At 49.0% G+C, this 26,454-nt stretch overlaps 1 protein-coding gene across 13 annotated transcripts in view; it reads left to right on the top strand.

Moving 5' to 3' along the window:
* Positions 1-26,454, top strand: part of TNS3 (tensin 3) — a 222,296-nt gene that overhangs the window by 5,852 nt on the left and 189,990 nt on the right. The window lies entirely within an intron of this gene.

Raw genomic sequence — 26,454 nt, 5'->3', positions numbered from 1 at the left:
GCAGTGTTTTCACCCTCTTGTATGCTGTGTGCATTCTATGTTTTTCAAGTTTACCGATCTGAGATCATATCGTAACAGTGTGGCAATGTAAGCAATCCCCACTTGTAACTAACTCTGCATTCACACAAGTGAATTCATTCACACAGTACAGAACCCAGTATGTACGTGATGACCATTTATTTGTCCTCTGGTCACTTGCAGCCTTGTGTGCATTCTTGCATAGAGATTGGGCAAGATCCTGGCCAGTCATGTTCTTGGAAGGACTTCTAAGGTCAAAGAACATAAACTACTTTTGATTGTGGGAAAATGCATATAACATAACCATTTTCAAGTGTTCATTAGTGGCATTGGTACTTTGATATTGTGAAATCATCATATGCAGAACTGTTCTCATTTTGCAAAACCAACTCCATCCCCAGTAAGCACTAACTCCTCTTTCCTCCTCGCACAGCCCATCACCCACCATTCAGCTTTCCATTTCTATGAATTTTACTGCCCTAGGTGCCTTATGGAAGTGGAATCATACAATATTTGGTGTTTTGTGACTGGCTTATTTCACTTTACTTAATGTCCTCGGGTTTCATCCATGTTGTAGGATGTACCAGGATTTCCTTCTGGAATATTTCATTGTACTTAAAGACCACTTTATCCAGGTTTCTTCTGGTAGACACTTGGGTTACTTTCACCTTTTGGCTATTTCGAGTAACTCTTCTCTGAACATGGGTGTGTAGGTATGTGTTTGGGTCCCTGCTCTCACTTCTCTGGGGTGTATACCTAGAAGTGAACACAAGCTTTTGGAAGTCCCTTGAGATATAAGGTCAAATTGCAGTTGAGAAACGGCGTGCTGGCTGAATCCTCTTCGTGCTCACCCGCGTGCCTGAACTCCTGGCCGGGTTGGCGCCTGCTGGGAAAAACCAGGCCTGCAGGAAAAGGAAGAGAAGACTTTTTACCAAGCTATTTTGACAGATTGTATAAACTCAGTGATTAATGGAATGAGAAAGCAGGAAGAATGTCTTTCATTAAGAAAAAAAGGAGGCTTTAGGGTTGCTTGGTTTTATTTTTCAATTAAAAGGGTCTGATTTTGTTTCTGGAGAATGGTTTTAATTTGGATAAATGGTTCAGTCTGGGACCCGCATGCCAGAACCTATGATGTATGAGTGCAATTACTCCAGGTTTCCTCGGGAACAGCACAGACCTGGGCCCTGCTCTGGCTTAGCCTTGGTGAAATGGCGATGAAGGTGGCTGTGCCTTTGGGAGGCAACTCTTCTGATCAGTACATGGAGCCTGCTGGACCGGATGTTGGTGGACGCTGGTTAATTTTTACCCTTTAAGAATGTATTCACCATCTCAAGTCAGGAATGCCAACTAGCAGGCCCTACCCCCAGTGCTGGAACATGTTGGACCAGAATTGCTGGCATCGTTTCCAGTGTGGGCATTTGCAGAATTGGTTGGGCTTCAAAGGAGATGGTTCATCCTTATATTGTCCCCTGTTATGGAGGCTTCCTGGCTCAGGCCGGGTTCAGGCTCTGAGCACTGGGCTTTCTACAGGGTGGTTTGGTGGGGCTTCTTTGGAGGGAGATGATGGGCTGAAGGATGTATCAGAGTCAGTGACTCCTAGGTGCTTGGGGAAGGATCCATCGGATGGAGGGTCAGTGAGGGCAGAGGCCTTGGGCAGGAGCTGCCTTTTTTGTTTCCAGAAGAGGGAAGGGATTGAGGAAGGCAGAGGAAGAAGAGGACACCAGCATTCAGCTCCATAAACTAGGAACCTTGTGTCAAAGTCTTAGCCTTCCATGCTAATGGGGGTGGCAGGTTTCATGAGTGCTGGCCACCTTGGAGCAGTGGGGGCTTGGGTAGGGAGCTCAGTCTCACACAGGAAATGTGTATGGGTGCAACCACAGAGGAAGGACAGCTTACTGGGCTAGGTGGTCAGAGAACTGTGGAGCCTGAAGATATTTTAGCCCTGCAGATCCTGTGGCCCAGAATGAGGGGCGTACCAGCGTGGTAGGGGGACAGGAGTGAAAGTCAGGTGGGGGGACAGTGGGCCTTGACCTGCAGGAGAAGCGAGTGTGCACCCAGCTTTTAGGGGTGTGGGGCTGAGCCGACCCGACCCCCGGGTGCCCGCCTGCATCAGCTGCTGCTGAGCTGCCCTGCTGGCTTGTGGAGGGGCGGGGCAGCTGCGCACAGTCCCCTGAGGAAGGTGGCTCTTAGCATAACAAATAGGAAAGTCTTTGGGCTGAGGGCTGGCCAGGCTAATGAAGACTTTGGGTGAGATGGGTGACTGGCAACAAGAGAGTGACTTCTTTTGCTCTTTGCTCCTCCCTACCCCATTTAAATGCAAAAAAGTCCAAACTATAGGTCATCTGTAAGAGCATAATGCACTTCTATAGAATACGTTTCTTGTTAGAAACACTATCATGACTTAAATGATGTTTAAACGTTTATGAAAGCTCCCCCATTCTCACACTTAAAAATACGTGATCATCTTCCTCTTTCCGGCTTGGTTTTTGTAAGAGTTTGAGGTTTGGGCTTCCCAAGTGGTGCTAGTGGTGAAGAACCCACCTGCTAATGCAGGAGACCAAAGAGACAATGGTTTGATCCCTGGGTCAGGAAGATCCCCTGGAGGAGGATATGGGCCACCCCCTCCAGTAATCTTGCCTGAAGAATCCCGTGGACTGAGGAGCCTGGCAGGCTGTGGCTACAGTTCATGGGGTCACAAGAGTTGGACACAACTGAAGCAAATTAGCACACAGTGTTAGACGTGTGGTGTGTGTATGTATGTACTTTTTATGCTGATGGTTTTCCCAAACCTATATCTTATCCTAAGCATTTCCCATATTTCTGCCTGACTTCACAGTTATCACAGTGATGACCCTTATAGCCTTGCAGAGTGATGGCCATGCTTGCATGAGCTCCTAGCTGCTGGGCTGGAATCTTATTAGAGCTGCTGCTTTCAGAAGGTGAAAGAAGCAGCCTCTGAGCTCTGGCCTGCTGGGGATCCGCCGGTCACTGATTTTGTGTGTAGCCCACAGGGAGGTATCTGCAGGCCTGGCTGGGACACAGCCCCTCTACCTGGACTGCTTGTTGTGCCCCGAAGGGCCAGGTTTTCTCCCCTGCTCCTGGGTCCTGTGGGCAACAGTGGGTGGACGTGAGTGAGGCCCTTGCCCAGTGAGGTCTTCACAAAGGCACCAGGGTCAGGGCCGGCACTGTGCCCTGTGGTCTGCCACGTGCTGATGGGATTACGTGCATCGGAGCTGCTGTCATGCTGACCTTGGCTCTGGGAGGCTTTGTGACCAGGAATCTTGGCCAGTGTCCAGCTAGAACCTGTCGGGGCTGAACTCAGCTCTGCAACTAATAATGTTCTAGTGGGGTCCAGACAGGCTCAGCTCTCAGGTTTCACTGCCAAGATAAGTTGGATTAACGGGCTGGAGCTGACGAAGACTTTTGGCCAGCAGTGATCTTTCTTGTCTGCTCTCCCTCGACCCCTGCGTTTCCCTCCTTCCTTCCATTTGGCTTCACTGGTTGTTTCTGATGCATTCTGTCTGTTGTCAGGCCCATGCACTTTTAGGATATCAGCTTCTCTGTGTCTTCTGATGCTGCTGGAAACGGCACGGTCTTGCCTGTTTACTCTGGGGCCAGGGCAAAAAGGGAGTGGGCTCTGCAGTGAACACTGTGGCCTGGGTCCTGCCTCTCTGAGACAGACACCTTGCTCCTCTGAAGTGCTGCTGAACACAGGGAATTGGTATAAAGGACCTCCCTGGGTTGTTGGGGTAAAGGTAATGTCATGTACACACTGGGCTTCCTGGTGGCGCTGGTGGTAAAGAACCCTCCTGCCAATGTAGGAGATGTAAGAGACATAGGTTTGATCTCTGGGTCGGGAAGATTCTCTGGAGGAGGGCATGGCAACCCACTCTAGTATTCTTGCCTGGAGAATCCCATGGACAGAGGAGCCTGGCGGGCTATATAGTACGTAGGGTCGCAAAGAGTCAGACACGACTGAAGCAACTTGACATGCGTATACATATTAGGTATCTTGTTGTTACTCTTCTTTTCACTTCGTCATTCAGCCTTTCTAGGAGCTGAATCCAGAAGGCTTTTTTGCCATGCTAGCCCGCCACCCTGAGGTAGAGCTCCTGGGAAGGAGGTGGGTCTGTGGGGCCCCGGGCTCTTCCTACCCAAGTGCATGTCCTCTGGGAGGGAGCCTGACAGTCACAGGCTCACATTGCCCTTCTGATGCCCAGTTAGCACGTCCTTGGTCTTCTGATGTACTCTGGGGTTGGGCCATGTACATGTTGTTTGTGTCTCTCCTCACAAAAATCTGAGCTCTTCCAAGGACAGGAACCAAGGCTTCCTCTATCTTCATGTGATAAGGGCTTTGGAAGGAGCTGAGGGACGCCTGTGTGACCTTGGTCAAGGCCTCTGCCTCTGGAGCCTCCCTACTGTAAGCCTTCACTAGAGGAGGGACAATTCCACAGCTAAGTGGAAACATTTGAGAAGCTGGTTCTTTACAAGAAGAGAGGGAGGTGCTTGCATATTTTCCCAGGGTTTCCTTAATTCCACCCCCCCACCCCCAAAGGGCCACCATTTTCTTCTTTCTGGGAGTTTTGCTTTGCAGTGTATTCCATGAACTTTCAGAGGAGGGCAGTTGACACTTCTTTTACAGGCTTGAGAATCTAGCCCACTGTTATTTTCTTGGAAAGTAGCCATATTTTAAGTTGTCGTATTATAGAAAGTTGATGGTCAGTGCCTGCTAGGAATCCATGAGGGCTCCCTGACAAGAGTTGGGAATACAAAACTGTTACTTCACTATTTCGGTAGCACAAAAGAATATTCATTTTGGACAGAGTGTGTTGTGGGGTTCCTTGAAGTCCACACTGTAAAATGTCAAGAATTATTTCCTTTGTCTTTCTCTCAGAATGGATTCCAGTCACTATACAGATCCACTAGCAATGTGTAATCTCTTGTCTGATATTTAAATGAGAGTTTTGTTCTTATAAAAATGTTGAGCATCCATCAGACTCCTGCTGAGAAAAGAGTCGCCTCTCCCACTTATCTGCTTCTGCCCAGGCTGCTCAGATCATGTTCACAAATTCTTTCTGTGGGAACTGTCTTTTTAAAAATATGGCTAGATTTTAGAGAGAAGTTTGGATGTGCTGTATGGTATCCTTGGTGCCTGGAGGCACATAACTTACGTTCAGATGATGACGGAAGAGTTGAGAGCAAGAGTGTGGCTTTGTTTTCCATCCACAAGCTGGGTCTCTTGATTAGTTGATGCATCTGTCCTGCCGCAAATGGCCAGTGGCCGCTTCAGGGCCTTGGCCCTAGCTAAATTCATGGCCCTGTGGTACACGACCCCCGCCCCCCACCTCCCCTGCTACCCTCCTCCCACCACAAACATCACCAGCTTCCATCTCCATGATGCTGTTCTCTTCCCAGCCTGATGAATGAGATGTGGTGTGCCAGCAGTTCATAGATCTCAGGCTGGTTGCTGGGAATAAAGGTACGTACCTGAGGGTGATGATGGTGGGTGGGCTGACATTAATTATTGACTCTGTGTGAGGCCTTGTCAGAGGGTGACTCCATTGTTTCTTCCTTTGTTTGTTCATTCACTCCCTCACTCATTGCTCTCAGGCAGCTAGCGTTTACTGAGTGCTGGCTGTGTCCTGGGATATGGTTAACCCTCGCAAACTCAGCAGGGCTTGCTATGGCTTGATGGCTGAGACATCAGCTTGTATGCAGCAGAACAGCATGGTGCTGGGGGTTCTTAGGACCATGGGATTGGGCTAGTGGAGGTCCTGAGGATCATGGGGTTGGTGGAGGTCCCGAAGACCATGGGATTGGGCGGTCCAGGGGACCATGGGGCTGGTGGAGGTCCTGAGGACCAGAGGGCTGGTGGAGGTCCTGAGGACCACAGGGCTGGTCGAGGTACTGAGGACCATGGAGGTGGTGGAGTTCCTGAGGACCATGGGGCTGGTGGAGGTCCTGAGGCTCATGGGATTGTGCAGTCCTGAGGACCACAGGGCTGGTGGATGTTCTGAGGCCCATGGGATTGGGTGGTCCTGAGGACCATGGGGCTGGTGGAGGTCCTGAGGCCCATGGGATTGCACAGTCCTGAGGACCATGGGGCTGGTGGAGGTCCTGAGGCCCATGGGATTGGGGAATCCTGAGGTCCATGGGGCTGGTGGAGGTCCTGAGGACCATGGGATTGTGCAGTCCTGAGGACCACAGGGCTGGTGGAGGTCCTGAGGACCATGGGATTGGGGGATCCTGAGGTCCATGGGGCTGATGGAGGTCCTGAGGACCATGGGATTGGGTGGTCCTGAGGACCGAGAGTTCAGAGCTGGGGATTCCTCCATCACAGCTCTCATTGTGTCCATCTCTAGTTACTTATGACCATCTAATTCTGAATTCTCACTGTCATTTTGAGATTGAGGCCACATCTGTCCAAGGCTGTCTCTCTTGGGGCCAAGGGGCCCTTTGGCTCTTGTATGAGAGGTTTTTTGCCATCATTCAGGACCGTGGAAACTTAGCATCATCTGAATCTGTGCTTAAGGGTGAAAGGAAAAGGAGACAGACTGTTAAAGAAGTACAGATAAACCCAGTGGATGGTTGTTGAACTTAAAAGACTGCTTTTCATCCAACCTCATTTTTAAAAATGGTCATATTTTCTGGAGAATAGTATAGTCAACGGTTGCATACCCTTCACCTTGATTTTCTGCGTGTTTTTTTCCTTGCCATTTTGTCACATTGGCTGTATCTCTCTCTATTTAAGTGATATCTCTTTTTATTTACATAACTTATGTGTCTATCATGAACTTCATCCACAAATACTTTAGCCTGTGTTTCTTGAGAACAAGGACACTTTCCCTCATCTCTCAACCTCAAGACCATGATCACTCTAAGCAATTTAATTTTAATTTGTTGACATCAGCTAATGTCTAGTTCTCACTTAGATTTCCGCATTGGCCCCCCAGAGTGCTTTCTTGCTGTCCTTAATCTGTTCTGAATCTCATCATGGCTATGTGTCACACTGTGTGATTTTATCTATCTGTGCCCTGAAAGTGGGAGCAGGCCACCAGCTTTCTTTCTTTAATATTATTATTTTTTTTTTTCATGGCTTTTCCCCCCTTGAAGACATTTTTTTAAATTTTGAGGTGATTTTCAGGCAGTTGTATGACATAATACAGAGAGATCCTGTGTACCTTGACCCAGTGTCCTCCTATGAAAACATCTTGAAAAACTGCAGGACTATGTTACAACCAGGATGTTGTCATTGATAGAGTACAGAACATTCCATCTCTACAAGGATCCTGATATGTCCTTTGTAGCAAGCTTACTTCCCATCCATCTGCACCCAAACTTCATCCTAACAGTCACTAATCTTCATGTCTGTAGTTTCGACATTTAAAGAATGTTACATAAATGGAATCATACAGTCTGTAGATTTTTGGAATTGGCTTCTTTCAGTCAGCATAATTCTCTGGCGATCCATCCAGGTTGTTGCTGTATCAGGAGTTCATTCTGTTTCATTGCTGAGTGTTACTCTGTGGTGTGGATTGACTACTGTTTTTTCACTGGTTGAAGGTCATCTCTGCTAATCTGTGTCTTCAATCCATGAACATGGTATGTCTCTCCCGTTGTTTAGATCTTTGATTTTGTTCACTAGCTTTGTGTAGAATTTAGCATGTAAGTCCTATATAAGTTTTGTTAGATTTACACCCAGGTATTTACTTTTCCTTGAGTGATTGTAAATGGTACTGTATTTTTCATTCTGGCTTCCATGTGATCATTGCTAGTGCATGAAAGTGAAGTCGCTCAGTTATGTCCAACTCTTTGTGACCCCATGGACTGTAGCCTACCAGGCTCCTCCATCCATGGGATTTTCCAGCCAAGAGTACTGGAGTGGGTTGTCATTTCCTTCTCCAGGAGATCTTCCCGACCCAGGGATCAAACCTGGGTCTCCTACATCGCAGGCAGATGCTTTACCGGCTGAGCCACTAGAGAAGAACAGTGCTTAGAAGTACTATTGACTTATGCATGTTTATGTTATATCCTATGATCTTTGTCAACTCATTTACTAGTTCTAGGAGTTTTATAGATTTCCTGGGATTATCTCTGTTGACAATCATGTCATCTGAAAATAGGGACAGATTTATTTATTCCCTAGCTTTGAGGTTTTGAAGAGCTGAGGGCAATTTCCTCATAGGATATGCTAGCTTGGATTTGAGTCTTTTCTTGTCATTACATTCAGGATCGCATAGGTGTGAGGTGGCGTACTCTGCTCACCTCATGTCAAGAGGTACAGTGTCTGTTGTCCTGGTCTTGGCCCTCAAAGCTTAATTACCTGGTGAAGGCCCTAGAATTTCTTGGTGTCAGGTATATCTTCTCCTTTGTCCCTTTAAGACTGTGAGCATCCTGCTTCCTGATCACCACTCACTCAGTGGTTCAGCATCCAAGGATAGTCCTTGCCTGAATCAGTTATATATTGAGATCATGAAATGCTGGACTTTTACCATTTAAGTACTTTGCAGACATTATCCTACAAGTAATCAGACTGTTAATTACCAATTGTCTTACCTGGATAGAGTAAGATAATTTTATTTATTGTGTTTATTCTTTAGATGGTTCTGTGAATTTGGCAAAAGAAGAATGCTCTTTAGTTTGTTTTTGTGATGATACTCTCAAGTGCTCTCCAGTGGCACCCTACGTAATCTTCCTGGGAAAAAGACTGTAGCTATCACTACAGCCACGCAGCAGATGCCTACCCAGGGCTCACTTGCCCAGCTCAGCCCACTGTTTGGGTGGGTTTGCCGAGAGTCTGTATTTTCTGACATATGTCTAAGTCAGGGCTTCTTGAAGTGAGGTCTCAAGACCAACATCAGCATCCCCTGGGGGCTGTTAGAAATTCCAGGTCTGGGCTCCACCATACTCTAGTCTGGGAGTGACAGTTGCAGGGTGTTCAGATGCCCACTCAAGTCTGAGAACCAATGGTTCTATCCATTCTTCTGCATGAAGCACTAGCTCTGGAAACCCAGTGATGGTTCAGTCAGATATCTTTAAAATTCAGTTTGGCTTTGCAATAATCCACACATCTTTTTGTGTCAGGCTGTGGCTGGTAATTTTTCCAATTCCTCTCAGGGGTCTGTGCCAGGCAAGAGCTGCATTTACTTAGGAGAGCTCCATCCTTTAGCCACCTGAGCCCTCAATTCCTATTCCTGCCCAAGACTAGGACATCCAGCAGAGTGTAGAATTGGAGAGTGAAGTCTGCATTAACAAGTGTAAATTTGGGCATGTTTTCAGCACTCATTCATATTTCACTTTGTCCCCGACTGACTGGCTTGCTGCCTTAATGAGTGATAATCTATATTTCTGGAGGTCTTTGTTGCCAGCTGTTCTGGTTGAAAATAGTTTTATGCTTCATCAAACACATGAAGATGGAAATTCTTTTGTGTGCAAGACAGTGTGCTCTTCATGCAAAGGGAGACGAGTTGCCTCCAGCTCAGAAGCTGAGTTTAGCTCTGTGCACACGTGAACTTGATGTAGGAAGAGGGTGCGTTCATAAGAGCAAAAGGAGGTGCTGTGGGAACTGATCGTGACTAAGAGCGAGGCAACAGAGAGCCTAGGGTTTAACGCAGATGTTTCAGTCAGTCAGGTATATCAGATATCTACAGATACATGTCTATATAGATCTAGATACATGTCTATATAGATCTATCTGTCATCTATCTAGATAGATGAATTTGAGGGGGCTGGTGTGTTTGAAGTTTGCATGGCAGGCTAGAAATTTCCACAGGTTCTGATATTACAGTTTTGAGTTGAAAACAGTCTAGAGCAGAATCCCTCCCTCTATTTTTTCCCTTTAGTCTTTTCTCAAGGCTTTCAACTGATTGGATGAGGCCCACCCAATTATGGAGGAAAATCTGCTTTACCTGATATCTACTGATTTAAATGTGAATCATATCTGAAAAAACCTTTACAGCAACATGTAGACAGACATTTGATGTCATAACCTAGCTAAAAGGACACAGAAAATTAAGCATTACAGAGGAGAATCTGGACTAGATACAAGATTCAAGTAGCAACCTTACTTTGTACTATCTTGGGAACCCTGGACAATTTACTTCCTTTTGAGCCTCTGAGGTCAAGGGCTCTTTAGGTCCAATGGCTGTTTACTGATTTATATAAGTAGAATAACGAGAAGTAATGTGGACATCAGGCTTGGTTGATCAAGCAACTCAACCATGTGACTGCCCATAAACTCTCTTCTCTGCCTTTTGAGTTGTCACTTTCTTTCCCTGGTGGGCCTCCTGTGACTACAAGATGGCAGTCAATTGCCCATTGCATACTTCTGGAGAGAGAGCGTCTCTTCTACGGCCATTCGACAAATGTCCTTTGGCCACAGAAGCCTTGCACTGACTGGTTAAGCCTAAGTTGTAGGTTTTTCCTGTAGTCAGTGACTGTGGTGGAAGAGGGGAAGATTTATGTGGGTTGGTAAATATGTGCCAGAAAAGTCACCAATGCTGTCCCCTCGCTGGTTGGCCTCAGCCCAGGGCTCCCATGAGATAATGCACTGGCTGGCACATATAAGTACTGAACAAAGTGGGCTGTGATTATAATATCCCCTACCTGGAGAAGCAGGGAAAGTCTGTATGTTGGCTTAGAATAGACCTAGGTGGATTTACCAGGTAAAGGTCCTTATTGAAAGGGACTTACTCGCAGGAGGGGTAGAGTTCTCTGTTGCCGATAAGTCCTGCTCTGTTGCTTACTGGCCTGTGACCTTCAATTCCCTGCATCTCAGTGTGTTTCTCCTGGAAGACAGGTGATAAGGCCTCTGTAAAGCGTGTGTCTTAGCATGGTGGTCAAATAAGAAGTTGGAGAAAGTGTATTTTCCTCCCATTACTTATGAAATGCCTTTGGCTTAGGAGCCATTTTTATATATTTTGTCTCACTTGGTGCAGTTGGCATGACTGTTGATTTTGGAACCATTGTCACTGGCTAGGGGTTTGAGAGTCCCTGAAGGGTGGGTCCCAGGGAGGGGGTTCCAAGTTTCCCGGCTCTGATGCTGTTGTCTGTAGTGATGTTTGCACAGGGCAGAGGGCCTGGCCTGGTGGTGCCCAGTAGTGAGTCCTGACTTGGCTTTGAGGTGGGGGCAGGAGCAGGAACTGGGGTGGCCATCGTGGTGCCCAGAGCGGGAGTCTTTGGCACTCATCTGGGCTCCTCCACCCCTGCTGGCAGCTTGGTATGTAATTGGCCACTGATGCATTGTCTCCAGGCACTGATAGAGGTGGCCAGCCTTGACACTTACTTCCATATGCAAAGTATTGATAAAGTGACAGGTCTTGAACTTACTACCAGTGTTCATCTTCGGGCAAATCTAAAAGAAGTCTTGTCTGTACACATAGCTAAGAGACTGATGACCTGTTCTGCAGGCAGTTAAGAATCCCACTGAAAAGTCACACCATCTCTAAGGGTGTCCACACAGCAGATCGGAGAGCTTCACCCAGTGACCCACTTCAGCAGCAGGCACCTCACCGTGATGAAGGATGTGAATGTTCAACTGTCTGTCCTATCCACCACTGACCAAATAATTCTAATTCCATTTCTTGGAGTTTTTAAAAATAATTGTAAATGGTGCCGGAGATATTCTTTGCAGAACTTCATTGAAGAAAAGTGGCTCACTGCCATTTCCAAACTGATCACCAGCTGGGCCCTGCTCAGTGCATTGTCCCCTGGAGGTGAGTGCGTCTGGAGTGTTTGCCATCACTACTAAAACGGAGAAATATTCTATCAAAGTGCATTGCATTTGGGCCCCGGTTTCCTGTTGGCCTTGAGCAGCCACTCAGTTTGGTGTGGGTGACTGTGCCAGTTGTCTACTGTGACACAGACCACCCCAGACTCAGAGGATTAAAGCAACAAGGTTTATTTCTCATGGTTTGGGACAGCCTGGGGTTGGGGTGGGGGGATGGGCTGGGCTCAGCAGGGGGTCTGGCCACCAGCCTGTCCCTCCTCAGGGCCATGGGTCTGGGGTGTTCCTCAGTAGAGAGCTTTTGGGTTGAAGAGGGCGAAGGCAGAAGCTGTGGGCCAGCCCTGCCTGTGTGCCAGCACTTCCAGCAGCTTCTGTGGGCCACACACAGCGAGATCTATGCTGATTCAAGGTCCCTGTAGGGTGAGAAGTGTGGAGCAGTTTTTCTGAAATGCCGCTAGCTGCTCCCTTTAGTGACCGCGCACATTCTGTTTCACTGTTTGGCCTCTTGCTGATACCAGCGGCGCAGGTACCTCAGGAATCACCCAGCTCCGTCTCATTCTGAGCCTGGTGTGTGGGTGTGCGCTGGGGCCATGGGACCTCTTCCTCCTGAGTTCTCCCTGAACAGAACTGTCTGAATGACCGTGAAAGTCCTCCAAGAAGACAGGCCCTCGCATGTCCCCCTGTGTCTACTCTGGGCTCTTCCATCCTGCTCCTTCATCCTCCTGAGGACAGTGGAAACTGGCTGTGCTCTTGCCCAGTATCCTGGGTCAAGGTTTGCTTCTCAGAAGACCAGGGGTGAGGTTACGTGCTCAGCACCACTTCTAAGAGGGGGGTCTCTGGGGGCACATGTCTGAAAGATGAGTCCGGAGGCCAACTGTGTGTCCCGAGGTCTGTGAGCCACTTGCTCCCTGGATGCACTGATTCTAACTGTCAGCTGACACTCCTCTGAGCTGGTGGCCAGCTCTGAGGACAGGTGTGGAGCCTGGAAGATGCTCAGGGACTGTATAGTGGCCACCTTCCTCCAGAAGTATGTGTAGCCCGGGGATGTGGAAGAATTGCTGTGTGATCCTGGGGCAGTGGATTTACTGTTTTGGAAGGGTCTGTTTCATCTGTTAGCTGGGAGAGGAGGCTGTGAGGTTTGTGAAGATGATTTTAGCTCATGGTGATCTAGAAGAAGAAGAGTATTTCTGGAACTGGCACAGCTCAGCTGAGGGCTGGGCCTCTGGTCTGGTGTCCGCAATCTTGCTGGTGTTTGTGTGGGAGTGTGGTGCTTGCATGCTGCTGTCCTGGGTGGGAACCTGCTGGGCAGCCCCTGGAGCCCAGGATGCCCAGACACATGCCTTTTAACCACAGACATAAATGTGCTTGTTATGTTCATCCTTGAAACCTCCAAGTCCATGTTCTAAACCCACTGAATTTTAACTTTAGTTCCATGACTTACTGCCTTGCCAGATTTCCAAAATGATTTGAAAAGCATGTGGAAGTATATATGTGTGAAGACTGGGGGCTTCCCAGGTGGTACTAGTGGTAAAGAACCCATCTGCCAATGCAGGAGACATAAGAGACATGGGTTTGATTCCTGAGTTGGGAAGATCCCCTGCAGGAGGCATGGCAACCCACTCCAGTATCCTTGCCTGGAGAATCCCACGGACAGAGGAGCCTGGTGGGCTACAGTACATAGGGTCGCAAAGAATCAGACATGACTGAAGTGACTTAGCACGCATGCATGCATATAAAGATGATTAAATAGTCAAAAGGAAATACAGAGAGAAAGAAAGAAAATATAGATCTGAGAAGCCCATGTAGCCCATGGAATGTCAGTGTCCAGTGGATATTTAAAAAATTCTGTGTACCACAATGATTTAGCTGTGAGACTCCTGGCAGCCAGTTGGGTAAGGGAAACAGTTGTTTCTCATTGTTTCATTGTATCTATATGATAAAAATAAATGAACTGGAGAAAAACAAACAACAGAATCAGAAACAAGTTTTTCCAAATCTGAATCTTGAGGGAATGCCTCTGTAGAGTCCCTGGAGAGTCCTCAGTCACATCCTGCAACCAGCATAGTAGAGAAGTGGAGCACAAGTTTCTAAGAGCCTCCTTGGTGGCCAGGGGCAGTGTAACAAACTCAGGTCTGCAGGAGGAACATCCCAAAGAACATAAGCATGCTACTCCAAGTGTAGCACTTAGATACAAAGATAAAACCCTGGAATATTGTCCTTGAACTCTAGGGTCCTATAGGGCCCAAAGACACTCAGATCTATTCCAGTCCCCTGCGCCTGCCAACGCGTGTTTGCCTCTGCTGGCTTCCCTTGGGGGCATTGTGGGGGCCCTGGGCTTCCCGTGACTGGATAGAACCTGTGCCAACACTGCTAATTCAGCACACCCTCACAGAGACCATCTGTGCTGCCTCCTTTGCATTTTGCATCGTCTTCATGTCAAATTGATGAGTCAACAGGTTCTGCTGAGTAAGTGTTCTCAGGAGCCTAAAGCTGCTTGTCCAGTATGTTGATGCTGGCCACGTGCATGAAACATGGCCGGTGTGACTGGGGAAGGGAATTTCAGATTCCTTGTTAATTCTAAGTCATTTAAATTTAAAAGCTGTTAGCAGAGTACTGTTATTTTTCCATTGAACACAACTTTATTGTTTTGCTGGGACTATATTTCACTTTAACTCAGAAATTTAGTGTCTAAACTGAGATGTGCTGACAGCATAATATGCGCAGAAGATTTTGAAGACAGTGCCAAAAAAAAAGGTAAAATATCTCCTGAGTAATGTTCGTGTTGATTGCATGGTTAAAAAAATAACCATCTGGATATATTGGGTTAAGTAAAATATATCATTAAAATTGCTATCATCTGTTTCTTTTCAAAATGTGGCTACCAGAAATTGGAAAACTATATAAAATGTGGCTTGTATGCTATCTCCAGTGGGCAGTGCGGGCCCAGGGATGCCCAGATGTCCTGGTTCTGATGCCTTCTTGACCTGGGGGCAGACAGAGTGCGGCCTTGTGGATCTGGGGGTCCGTCCGTGCACTGGACTCGTGGTGCAGCCCCCTCCTGCTAGTGAGTTAGAAGGAAGAGGAGGACCAGGTAGTAGAGGCCGGGTCAGCAGCTGTCCTCTCGGGGACAAACACGTGTTCCCAAGGCACCCTTGGACATAGGTGCCTAGGCCCTGGGGGGACGCATTGGTTGTAGTTACTCAGTGTGGATGTTATTTAAATTTCTCTGATCCTTACTGTCACTCCCTTGAAGGGGAGGTGACATTTCACAAGTTCTTGGGAAGGTTGCCTTTGAGAGTCCTTGCTCTTCTGAGTAGTTACTCTGTGGTGGCGCTAGCTGTAAAGAACCCACCTGCCAATGCAGGAGATGTAAGAGACATGGGTTCAATCCCTGGGTCAGGAAGAACCCCTGGAGGAGGGCATGGCAACCCACTCTGGTATTCTTACCTGGAGAATCCCATGGACAGAAGACCCTGGTGGCAACAGTCCATGGGGTCTCAAAGAGTTGGACACAACTTAAGCAGCTTAACACACATTGCTGGAAATCTGTATTCAGATTTCCCTGATTGCTTCAAAATGACTTTTCTAGTAGGTTTGTTAGAATCAGGATTGTAACAAGGCCCCACACTGCACTGGCCTCTCTTAAGTCCTTATTCGTCCATCTGCTCTGCAGCCCTCCTCTCTTGTAGAAGATACCAGGTGGCGGGCAGGAGGGCCTGGCGTGGGTGGAAGGGGTGGGTGGACAGAGATAGATTGGGTGGGAGCAGCCTTTAACACCCTGTGATGTGTTAAGGGAGGGTTGGGGTCATGCCCTTGACCTTGATGGAGGCCTTGAAGCTGGGAGAGCGGGAAGCCTGTCCTCTCTTGCTGGGTGGGTCATGGTGATTACAAAGAGGAGATTAGTTTCTTGTGCCGCCTCTCAGCTGGCAAGATGTCTGTATGTCCTCTCGTCTGTCCCGGCCTCTGGGTCTCCGTTCTTGGTGCATGAGCAGCCTAGTCACTTCTGTGCGCCAGAAAGTCCTGGGGACTCACCAGTGAGTGAGTGAAGTCGCTCAGTCTTGTCTGACTCTTTGCGACCCCGTGGACTGTAACCTACCAGGCTCCTCCGTCCATGGGATTCTCCAGGCAAGAATACTGGAGTGGGTTGCCATTTCCTTCTCCAGGGGATCTTCCCGACCCAGGGTGTGAACCCCGGTCTCCCGCCTTGCAGGCAGACGCTTTAACCTCTGAGCCACCAGGAATATTATCAACTCACCAATGGTGAATGTCATAACATTGTCCCTGGGGGACAGCCGTCCTGGGGAATGTCCACCCTCAGTATGTATATCTGAGCATGCTTGCTCAGTGTTTCATATTTACTTAGCATACGCCTTGAAGAGTGCAGTAATCAGCTTGCTGGGGAGTGGTTTTGGGCTCTAGGAGGTTTCAGCTGGCTTTCCCATGCCCTGGTCCATGGACTTGCTCCCGGAGGTCCTGCAGAGCCCCCTCCTTCCCCTTTAGGAGGCTCCATCTGGTGTCAGAGCTAGATTTTCTCGCTGAGCTTGCATAGGGGGACACGCCAGGGGAACCCCCAAGCGAGCCCTGAGGGGTGGAGATGCGTGGGACCACGAGTGAGGCCAGTGCCTCTGTACCGGTCACACCCCTGTCCTATTCCTGCTGCATGGGGCTGGGATGATTCTGTCCCAATTTTTCTAGGGAGGAAACACAGTTGAATTCTGCAAGCGAGTGAAGGCAAAGGTGGGCTTCAGCCCTGTGTCCTTAGAATGAAAACCCCACACACCATGTAGCTGTAGCAGGAAGTGTACCCGGTTGGGCTCTGTGAAATCTGTGCCTCTGGACACTTGTGAGGAAGGTGGGGCACCCAGAGTCTGGGAGTTCCTGGTGAGCCTGAAAGTTGGGGCACAGATGGGAGCTTTGCATTTTGCCTTGGGCTAAGAAAAGAAGAGAAAACAGTGTGAGCAGAGGAAACATCCCTAGTGGGGATTACCTGGAGGCGGCCCAGCCCCTTTGATCTCTGGTGCCCCGGACTGGCTGCAACTTGCTACCATCAGGACAACAAATTCTCTTTCCCCTTTTATGTTGGGAGCCCACACAGGGCTCTGAAATTGGAAGCGCTTCTTTCCTCTTGCTTGCAGGAAGCATTGCCCTGTATGAAGGGGGAAGACCTGCTGGGGCCTTGTTGATGGGGCTGGGATGGTCCTGAGGCTCAGGACTGACTGACAGCAAGATGGCACATCTCCCGGAGGCCTGCTTACCACCCACCTCCTACCCTGAGCTCCTGAAATAGGACATCCTTCCAGTTTGTAGACTTTCTCTGGAAAATTCCATGATACATGCTTTTGAACTGTGGGAGCCACCCCTCAGCACATGCTTCATTGCATTTTGGTGGAATAATTCTTTGTTGGAGGGTTTGCCCCAGGAATTGCACAGCATCTCTATCCCCTCCCAGTGAAAGTTGGTGACCACCCCACTTGTGGTGACGATTGAAAGAAAAAAGATTCCTTTTATTTCCAAATGCCCTTGACATCTTTCCAATTATTCATGGCTAGAGAAATCACTCAGTACTTGAAAAAAATGAACTAGGATGAAAACAATTCCAGAGTATTCTACAGGTTGTAAGGTATTTAAAAAAATTTTTTTTCAGTTTTTAATTTTTTTTTATCATCTTTTGAATACTATATAACAACAATCGATGCAGGAGTTTTTAATACATGTATCAATGTGTGTTTTACCAGGATGCTGGTTGAAATGCACTACTTACTGTGTGTTGCTGTCAAAAAGTTTGGAAAAATGCTGTGGACTGACGGGCGTTTTGGTCATTATACCTTGTGGAAATTCTTTTTATGTGTTTGAAAGACTAAAAGACAGGCATCTTTGAAGGGTAGGGAGGAGGACTGGGTTAAAAGAACTCGTGTTTGGGTAAAGAGGTCCTTGTGTGAGCTTGGCACAAGCAGGACTGATGGTCGTGGTTGAGGTAAGGGGCCCGTTTGTCCAGGGCCCTTCAGGGGAGGCGTTTGTGTTCTGCATCTGTACATGGGTTTGAAGACCGGAGAGACGACAAAGTCAACCCTTTTGAATGAGATGCCTAAGAAGTTGGCTCAAGCATTGTTCAGATTGGTGGGCGTTCCCAGGAAGGTCAGAGCCTCTGGGTCAGGGTGTCCCCCATGGCTCCCCCTCCTGCTCTCACTCATCTCCTGCTCTTGACAGCCTTCCTGGGTGATTCAGCATGGGCACAGAGCCTGCTCCTTTTCAGGCTGGGGAGTGGGGGCAGCACCCTCCACGCCAAGACCCACGGGAATCGAACCCCGACCAGCGCACTTGTGGAAGGAGCCTTACCACTGGGGTCTGGCCTTCATGCCAGGCATGCAGGAAGGTGTGGGTGGCCGGCCAGGGGTCTGCACTGCATGCCCACCTCAGAAATCTCATCTCATCCCCTCAGCCTCTGGGAAGAAGGCTGAAGCCTTATTTCACTCTGCTTAGGAAGTGTGGCTTAGAGGTCCTCCCACTGACGAGAGAAGCTCATAGCAGGGCACAGTTACTGGTTAAAAAAGAAATTCAAGCAAATGATGAGCAAAGTCATTCTGTCCTCTCAGGTTGCACAGAACATCCCTGTGGTGACCCCTGATGCTCCAGGATGGGCTGTGAGCAGGTGCGGCGAGCAGTGGCTGTGGACAGCCGGGACAGACTGGGGCTGGGACCAGGGAATTGAAAACATTCTGGGTCTGCCTCACGGTAGCCAACTTCTGTTTGATTAAATAAAAGGAATCTTTAAAAGATCACATTTTGACTTAAAAGTTTCTCTAGAGGCCCCTACAGTCGACCATGTTTTGAGTGGAATGTCTCACTGTCCAGGAGTCAGTGGGGTTTATTTTACAAAAGAAGGTAACAGGGTTCAGGAGGATTCGAATGTGCCCCTCACAGAAAAGCTCCACCTGCTTGCCTCCCCCTTTGTGGATGTGCGTGTATGTGCACACAGGCATGCAGGCAGGCATATACACGTGCTGTGTGTCTGCACGTGTGCATCTATGAACATTTCTGTGCACACATGTTGCGTGCTCATGCTCACACATGTACACACATATAGACATACACACATCTATGTAATGAATATCTTATGTGTACACGTGTGTGCATGTGTATGCATATAAACATATCCACATGTATTCATATGCAAAGCATGTGTATGTAATGCACACATATGTATAGGTATATGCACATGCCATTGTCGATTTCCCTCTCTCTCTTTTTTTTTCCCTTTGGCTGCACCTGGCAGCATGTGGGACCTTAGTTTCCTGAACAGGAATCGATCCTGTGTTCCCTTTAGTGGAAGTGCGAAGTCTGGACCGTCAGGGAAGTCCCTTTCGATTTCTGAAATGGAAGCAGAGAGCCTTTTGGCGGAGGTTGTTGTTGCTATTGTTTTCGTTCCTCAGGCAAATCATTTCTGGAGCTCACTCACATGCTGAACTCCAGACTGCTTCCTGGCTTGGCAAGGTTAACGTGAATGCTTTGAGCAGTTCTTTTATTTGTCAAGCCCCTGTTATTTTGTGAGAATTCATCTTGCAGCCAAAATAACCTCAGGGGAAAAATAATGAAAAAAAGAAATGAATGAGATGTTTCAGAAGAATGTGCCTGGAATGGGGTGTATGCAAATAAATAAGCTCGCTGTTCCTTTTCAATGTCTGTTTAAATGTTTCCTTTAAAAAAAAGAAAATGATAAAGACACAGCCACAACAGATACAACTACAACACTGTAATGTGGGTATGTGGAGAGGAAGGGAAGAAAGCCTGCTTCCTTCTACTTTGCCCACCCATCCATCTTTCTGGACGAAGATACATTGTTGAAGCTCTTTGCACAATGCCTCTTAATGTGCCTTAGCAGAAATATTCTTTGTTATTACATTGTCTCTGCAATGTGAGGACTCCTGCCTATGTAATATTTCTGGTTATGGATTTGCTCAGTGGCATATTCTTCCTAGGTGCTGGGGTTACCGCATGGCTCCGTCCCTTTATGGATTTTGTTTCCCTCTCGCTGTGACTGACGATGATGACATCGCCCCTTCTTGCTTGGCACCTCTGTCTTCTAACACCTCCTTAACTGGAATTCACAGGGATTGAGTGAGCGAGGCCAGGAGCGTGACCATTTTTGTAGTTTTTGATCTATATGGTCACATCACTTTCCAGAGTGCCTCCCTGGATAATGAACTGTCTCATTCAGGATGTCTCCTCATTGGAGTTTTGGGCCAAAGCCTCTACGTCCCCTCACTCTGTGGTCTCCTTTCTGCTACATCAGCACTAAGCAAGACAGAACCCTGCTACCCTCCATGTCAGAGTGGGTTTGGGCTGCAGAACCTCGGTCCTGGTCCCTGCTACCACCTGGTGCCAGCTACCAGCTGCCATTGTCCCTTGCTGGGGCTCTTTGCCACATTGCTGCCACCTCTCCTTCCCTCCAGTCTCTGTCACATCACAGCCCGCCTGTGCTCACAGCACTCTGGCTAGCTCTGTTTCTCACAAGTCAAGTCCTTACATTGGCCTGGTCCCCTTCCCACCTCGGAGCCCGTTCTGTCCCCTACCCCTGCCCTGGGCATGACCTGCTGTGGCTCCTCTCCACGTATGGCTCTGGTGTTCCTTAGGCGTCTATGTCTATGGCCTCTGCTCAGTCCTCTGGGTGTGCATGCATGCATGCCAAGTCTCTTCAGTCTGTCTGACTCTTTGCAACCCCATGGACTGTAATATACCAGGCTCCTCTGTCCCTGGGCTTCTCCAGGTGAGAATACCCGAGTGGGTTGCCATGCCTTCCTCCAGGGGATCTTCCTGACCCAGGGATCAAAACTGTGTCTCTTATTATGTCTCCTTCATTGGCAGGCAGGTTCTTTAGCACCAGTACTACCTGGGAAGCCCCTCAGTCACCTGTATATAAAATATCAAATCGCCCTTGATGAAGAAGCACCCTGCCCTTACATGTCCCTGGCATGATTTTCTGTCTTTTTCATTTGGCTTAATTTTTTCCAGAGCATGTGGCATATGCCATATGCTATCTCTGTTGCCTGCCTGGCTACCTCCTGGAATGTAGGCCCTGTGAGGACAAAGTCCTTATTTCATTCATGCTCTGTTGCTGGCGTCCAGCGCCTGCACATGGACACGTGGTCAGGGTCCTGAGGGGGATACGCACATGGGGAGGGACCCAGAGGGGCCCAAGCTTGGGCCCCAGGCTTGTCTGTCTTCTGGGTGGCAGGGGGCCCTGTTTGCCTGACAAGAAAGAGGCAGGGGCACACTGCAAAGTGTCGACTCCTTTGGGGGCCAGGTGTTTCAGGGAGTACTCCTGGTGTTTACCTGGCGGCCAAGGAGGCTGAGCCCTGGCTGCCCCTCTGCAGAGTGAGTTCACACTCCTGGGCTGGGAGTGAACCTGGAGGAGGGTCTCAGTCACTCCAGAACCAGTTCTCCTTCGGGGTGGCAAGATGCCCCCGGAGTGGGGAAAGACTGGTGGGAACAATCAAAGCTTAGATTCTTCTGTACCTCTCTCAATCTATCATAGGTATTTCCATGTCAAGGAGTATGGATCTGATTGCTGCTTTTTATGATGGTATACTCTTAAAGATTCCTGTGTGTTAGTGCCATCAAATTGTCTCAGGCAATTTTGTTGTTGTTCAGTCTCTCAGTCGTGTCCAACTCTTTGCAACCCCATGGACTGCAGCATGCCAGGCTTCCCTGTCCATCACCATCTCCCAGAGCCTGCCCAAACTCATGTCCACTGAGTTGGTGATGCCATCCAACCGTCTCATCCTCTGTCATCTCCTTCTCCTCCTGCCTTAAGTTTTCCCCAGCATCAGGGTCTTTTCTAATGAGTTGGCTCTTCGTTGGATACTGAAGCTGCATCCAGTTTCTTCTGCTGTGCATACTTCTGTGAGGAAGTATATTCTGTGAGGAATGGCCTTCCATCCAATCCTGATCTCCCTGTGTGCTCATTGCTTTAGAACATATTCCTGTGTGGAATCGCACACCCCATGCATGTTTTACATGAAGAGATGCAGATTTTGTTTGCATGCGCCTTGCCGACTGAGATGCTGTATAAGCATGTCTTGTGCTTCTCCTGCTTTGGGACAGGGTCCCTGTGGTCTGGCTGCTACTGTCTTGCTTTGTGTGTTTCACTTTGCAAAGGGCAGTATGCTGAGCTGTCCTGCGGGGGCTGCTGGGCGGAAGCCCAGGGTAGCATCCCTGATTCCATTTCCAGCCTTCATTTATGCAGCAAACAGGCACGGGTCTCCCTATGATGATGTGTGACACGCTTGGAGAGGCGAGCATGGGGCACTGTACATGCTGAATGGGCTGGGGGCCAGTGGACCTCACCCATGTCACCTTGAGAGGGCCCTGCAGGGAGATGTGTTTTGGCATTTGGGATGAAGGGCCTCCAGGTGGAAGGCAGGAGGGGAGAGAGGAGACCAGGTAGGCGCCCTGCCCTGCGAGAGGGGTCAGATGCAGCAGCTGGGCTCTGAGCAGTGGGGAGGCCTGAAGGGGTCAGTGAGGGGCCTGCCAAGGGCCGTGAGGAGCACATTCATTCATTCATTTATCACTCAGTCTGGGCTTAGTGCTGATTCAGGCATGGGGAATCCCACGCCAGCCAGGCACATGGGGTCCCTGCCCTCTTGGATGGACAGGCAGTAAACCCATCCACAATGCCCCCAGGACAGGAAGTTAGGTAGCCGTAAGGACACTGGAGGATAACCAGGCCACGTGAGGAGAGTGAGCATGGGCAGAGGTGGGAGGGCTATCCCCATACTGTGTCAGGCAAGGCCTCTCAGGGTAACGTTTTGGCAGAGATTTGAAGGAAGTGAAGAGTAAGCCGCACGGGTGAGTTGCAGGTGGCAGGAACAGCAGGTGCAAGTGTTCTGAGACAGGAGCTTTCTGAGCAGGTGGGAAAAGAGCAGGGGAGTTGAACAGGTGCAAGGCGGTCACGGGCTGGCGCAAATGGTCTATGGGCCCAAGGTCAGAAGTTTGGGATTTTCTGGTTAAAAGTGTGCTTGTGAAAGCTGGGGAGTGTGCTGTGCTTTGTTAAGTCCTGATTCCTATTAAGGCAGGGCCTGTGGGTGCAGAGAGCTGGTTAGCTTGCTGATTGGGGGCTGGGTGTGGTGGCAATGGAGACCAGAGAAAGGTCTTTTGGGGATTCGTTTTGAAGGGCTTGTTGGCAGGGTGGCCCTATGGTACTTGTGAGGAGACAACCCAGAGTTCTGACTTGGAGGGCTAAGGTTAATGATGCTCAGGGGATGGCCTGGTGGAGATGTGGAGCCAGTGATACCCGGGACTCAGCAGGGAAGGGCCAGAGGGGACGTGGGGCATCATCAATGATGACAGGATAGGCTGGAGGGGACAGCTGGGGGGAGTGTGCACAGAGGACAGTCCAGGACACTTAGAGGTGCCCAGGGGACAAGGACTGTCCAAGGGAGATGAGAGCAGGACCCAAGAAAGAGAAGGTGTCTAGGACGTGGGGGGCTGGGAACTAGGAGAGGGAAGTGTAGGGAAGTGTGGCACGTGGGTAGCAGCCAGGTGAGCTGGCAACTGGGGTGGGTGAGGAGCAGCTGGGTGTGATGAGCTAGGTGGGCACTGGTGGGCAGTTTGGGAGGATGGAGAGGAAATTCTGGTTGTCAGTCCCAGGCGTGGAACCTGGGCAGTGGACGTGGACTCTAGCCAACCCCTGAAGGAGTTTCCCTGGAAGAGGATTATGAAATGAGCCATGATGGTGGCCGGGGTTGGAGGTCACACAAGGGCCATCTTTTTTTTCTTTCCTTTTTAAAAAATGTTTGTTGCTGTTGTTAGTCACTAAGTTGTTTCCGACTCTTTGTGACCCCATGGACTGCAGCACACCAGGCTCCTCTGTCCTTCACTGTCTCCCAGAGTTTGCTCAAATTCATATTCATTGAATTGGTGATGCTATGTAACCATCTCATCCTCTGTCATCCCCTTCTCCTGTCTTCAGTCTTTCCCAGCATCAGGATCTTTTCCAATGAGTCAGCTCTTTGCATCTGGTGGCGAAAGTATTGGAGCTGCAGCTTCAGCATCAGTCCTTCCAATGAGTATTCGGTATTGATTTCCTTTAAGATTGACTGGTTTCATCTCCTTGCAGTCCAAAGGAATCTCAAAGGTCCTCTTCAGCCCCACAGTTCCAAAGCATCAATTCTTCAGCATTCAGCCTTCTTTATGGTCCAACTCTCATGTCCATACATGACTACTGGAAAGATCATAGCTTTGACTATACAGTCCTTTGTCAGCACAGTGATGTCTCTGCTTTTTAATAATTTTTTAAAAATAATTTTATTTTTGGCTGTGCTGGGTCTTTGTGTTACACAGGCATTTCTCTAGTTGTGGCAAGCAGGGGCTACTCTCTGGTTGAGGTGTGCAGGCTCTCATTGCAGTGGCTTCTCTTGTGGAACACAAGCTCTAGGGTGCACGGGCTTCTGTAGTTGTGGTGCGTGGGCTCAGAAGTTGTGACTCCTGGGCTCTGAAGTGCTCGCTCAGTAGTTGTGGTGCATGGGCTTAATTGTTCCAAGACACATGGGATCTTCCTGGACCAGCGATCCATTCTGTGTCTCCTGCATCTTCAGGCAGATTCTTTATCACTGAGCCACCAAGGAAGCCTGCAGGGGGGCTATCTTTAAACTTGAGTGCCTTGCAGCCTCTGTGTCTGCCGGGGAGTCAGCACAGGAAGAAAAGTTGATGAGGCTTGACTGTAGGGGAGCGAGAGTCAAGGCTGCTATGAGCACCTGCTGTCATCCAGGTTTATACCCTGCCAGCTGGGAAAAGGGTCAAGACATTGTTATGCATTTCATTTGCCAAGGGCAACAGACTTTGAGTGTTGGTGTGCACGGGGTGGCTAAGCACTGGTAGGAGCCCACTGTGGAGCGGGGTGGGTGGCAGCACCCCTTACAGAGGTTTCCTGGCGGCCAGACTGAGTGCTTCTTGCAGGTGGTGACCTTTGCTTGTGTCCTTGACCTTGGCCATCCCAAACTCATGCACAGTGGGTGTACAGTGGACTTGGTGAGCTGATTGAACAGTAGGTGGTCCCTGAGCCCCTACACTTGTGATAGAGGAGACTGGAGAGCTAGTGAGCAGAGCCCTGCACCTGTGCTTACAAGGGTCCACCCCCAGCTACCCAACCTGAGACTGGCAAAATCATGCTAGTAACGAAAGATCCGAAACCCCCTTTCTCCAGTGAGTGCTGACAGTCTCTGAAAGTCCAGGCCTCAGTCTGGTCTACCAAACCAGATCTTTCTCCCTTAATTCCCAGCCCATCTTTGGTGGTCGTGACCCCCCTGGAGTCAGCTCCCATTCTTCCTGTTGCCACCACCACTAAGGTCCTGGTTGAAACACCCGTCCCCACTCTGCTGGCCTGTTTTGCAGGAGGTCTGGCCCCTCCCATCCCCCACACTCTGCCCCCTCCTGCCCCTTTGCTAGTAAACCTCTGACTCCTCATTTTCTCCACAGTCAAGTCAGATCTTGAGTCTGGCTCCCAGTGCCCCCCACCCCAAGCTTTCTCATCACTGGGACCACTTTCCTCTTCAGGCTTTATCAACTGTCTGTCCCTCCCACACAGTGAACTATGGGAAAAGAATGGAAGGTGGGTGAATGGTGCTGTGAGTCATTGTCAATCAGCTAATCAGAAATCAAAGGGCAGCAGACATGAGGCCACAAGTTCCAAGGCCCAACCCAGGTGTGACCACGGGGTGTGGCCTCTAGTGACCACTGCCTTAAAACCTGGCATCTGTCTTTATTGATTTATAGTCATTCATTCCTCCAGTGATGTGTATCCAGCACAGCCTGGGATCCTGGAGAAACACACAGTTGATTGTTTGGGGGTGGGGCCTGGGGACACACAGAGAAAGCCTGTGATGGGGCAGGGCCCAGGCAGTGTGCTTCTGTCTGACCTGGACAGTGTCTTCCTCTGGTGGATGCTGATTCCTGCTCTCTGGGCCTGGATGGAGATTTTGCTGTCTTTTTTCTGAGTTGCAACAAGCATTGTTATTTACAGGAAATGCTCTTTTCATGTGCTGGAAGCATCTTGGAGCATGATCTGGGTGAAGGAGAGATTACTTCAAGTCAGGAGCATCATACCAGGCTGGGAAACTTGCTTTTGTTGGAATTTAAATCAGAGATTTTAATGATTAAACTCTCTTTGAGAACACGTTGATGGGGTTGGGTGCAATCCCAGCTCCATCATGGCCTCACTGAGTTTGAGGGTGACCCAGGTATGGGGGAAGTCACCCCAAAGTCCTACCTTCTCCACAGAAAGATGAGACCCAGTCGTGCCTTCCTCACACCCGTCCTGGGACTACAGATACAGATTCATAGTGGCGATGATAAACAGAAGCAATGTCTGCTTTTTAAAAAAATTTCAGAAATAGTTAAAACTTGTTCATATTGAGGGGCTTCCCTGATAGCTCAGTTGGTAAAGAATCCACCTGCAATGCAGGAGATCCCAGTTTGATTCCTGGGTCAGGAAGATTGGCTGGAGAAGGGATAGGCTAACCACTCCAGTATTCTTGGGTTTCCCCAGTGTCAGCTGGTAAAGAATCTGCCTGCAATGTGGGAGACCTATGTTTGATCCCTGGGTTGGGAAGCTCCCCTGGAGAAGGGAAAAGCTACCCACTTCAGTATTCTGGCCTAAAGAATTCCATGGAATGTATAATCCATGGAGTTGCAAAGAGTCAGATATGACTGAGTGA

This window comes from Bos grunniens, chromosome 4 (assembly GCF_055505025.1).
Source record: "Bos grunniens cultivar Pamir isolate PY7600 chromosome 4, Bosgru_T2T1.0, whole genome shotgun sequence".
Taxonomy (NCBI): domain Eukaryota; kingdom Metazoa; phylum Chordata; class Mammalia; order Artiodactyla; family Bovidae; genus Bos; species Bos grunniens.
The sequence above is the reverse complement of the archived record's forward strand: the minus strand, read 5'-3'. Positions and strand labels throughout refer to the sequence as shown.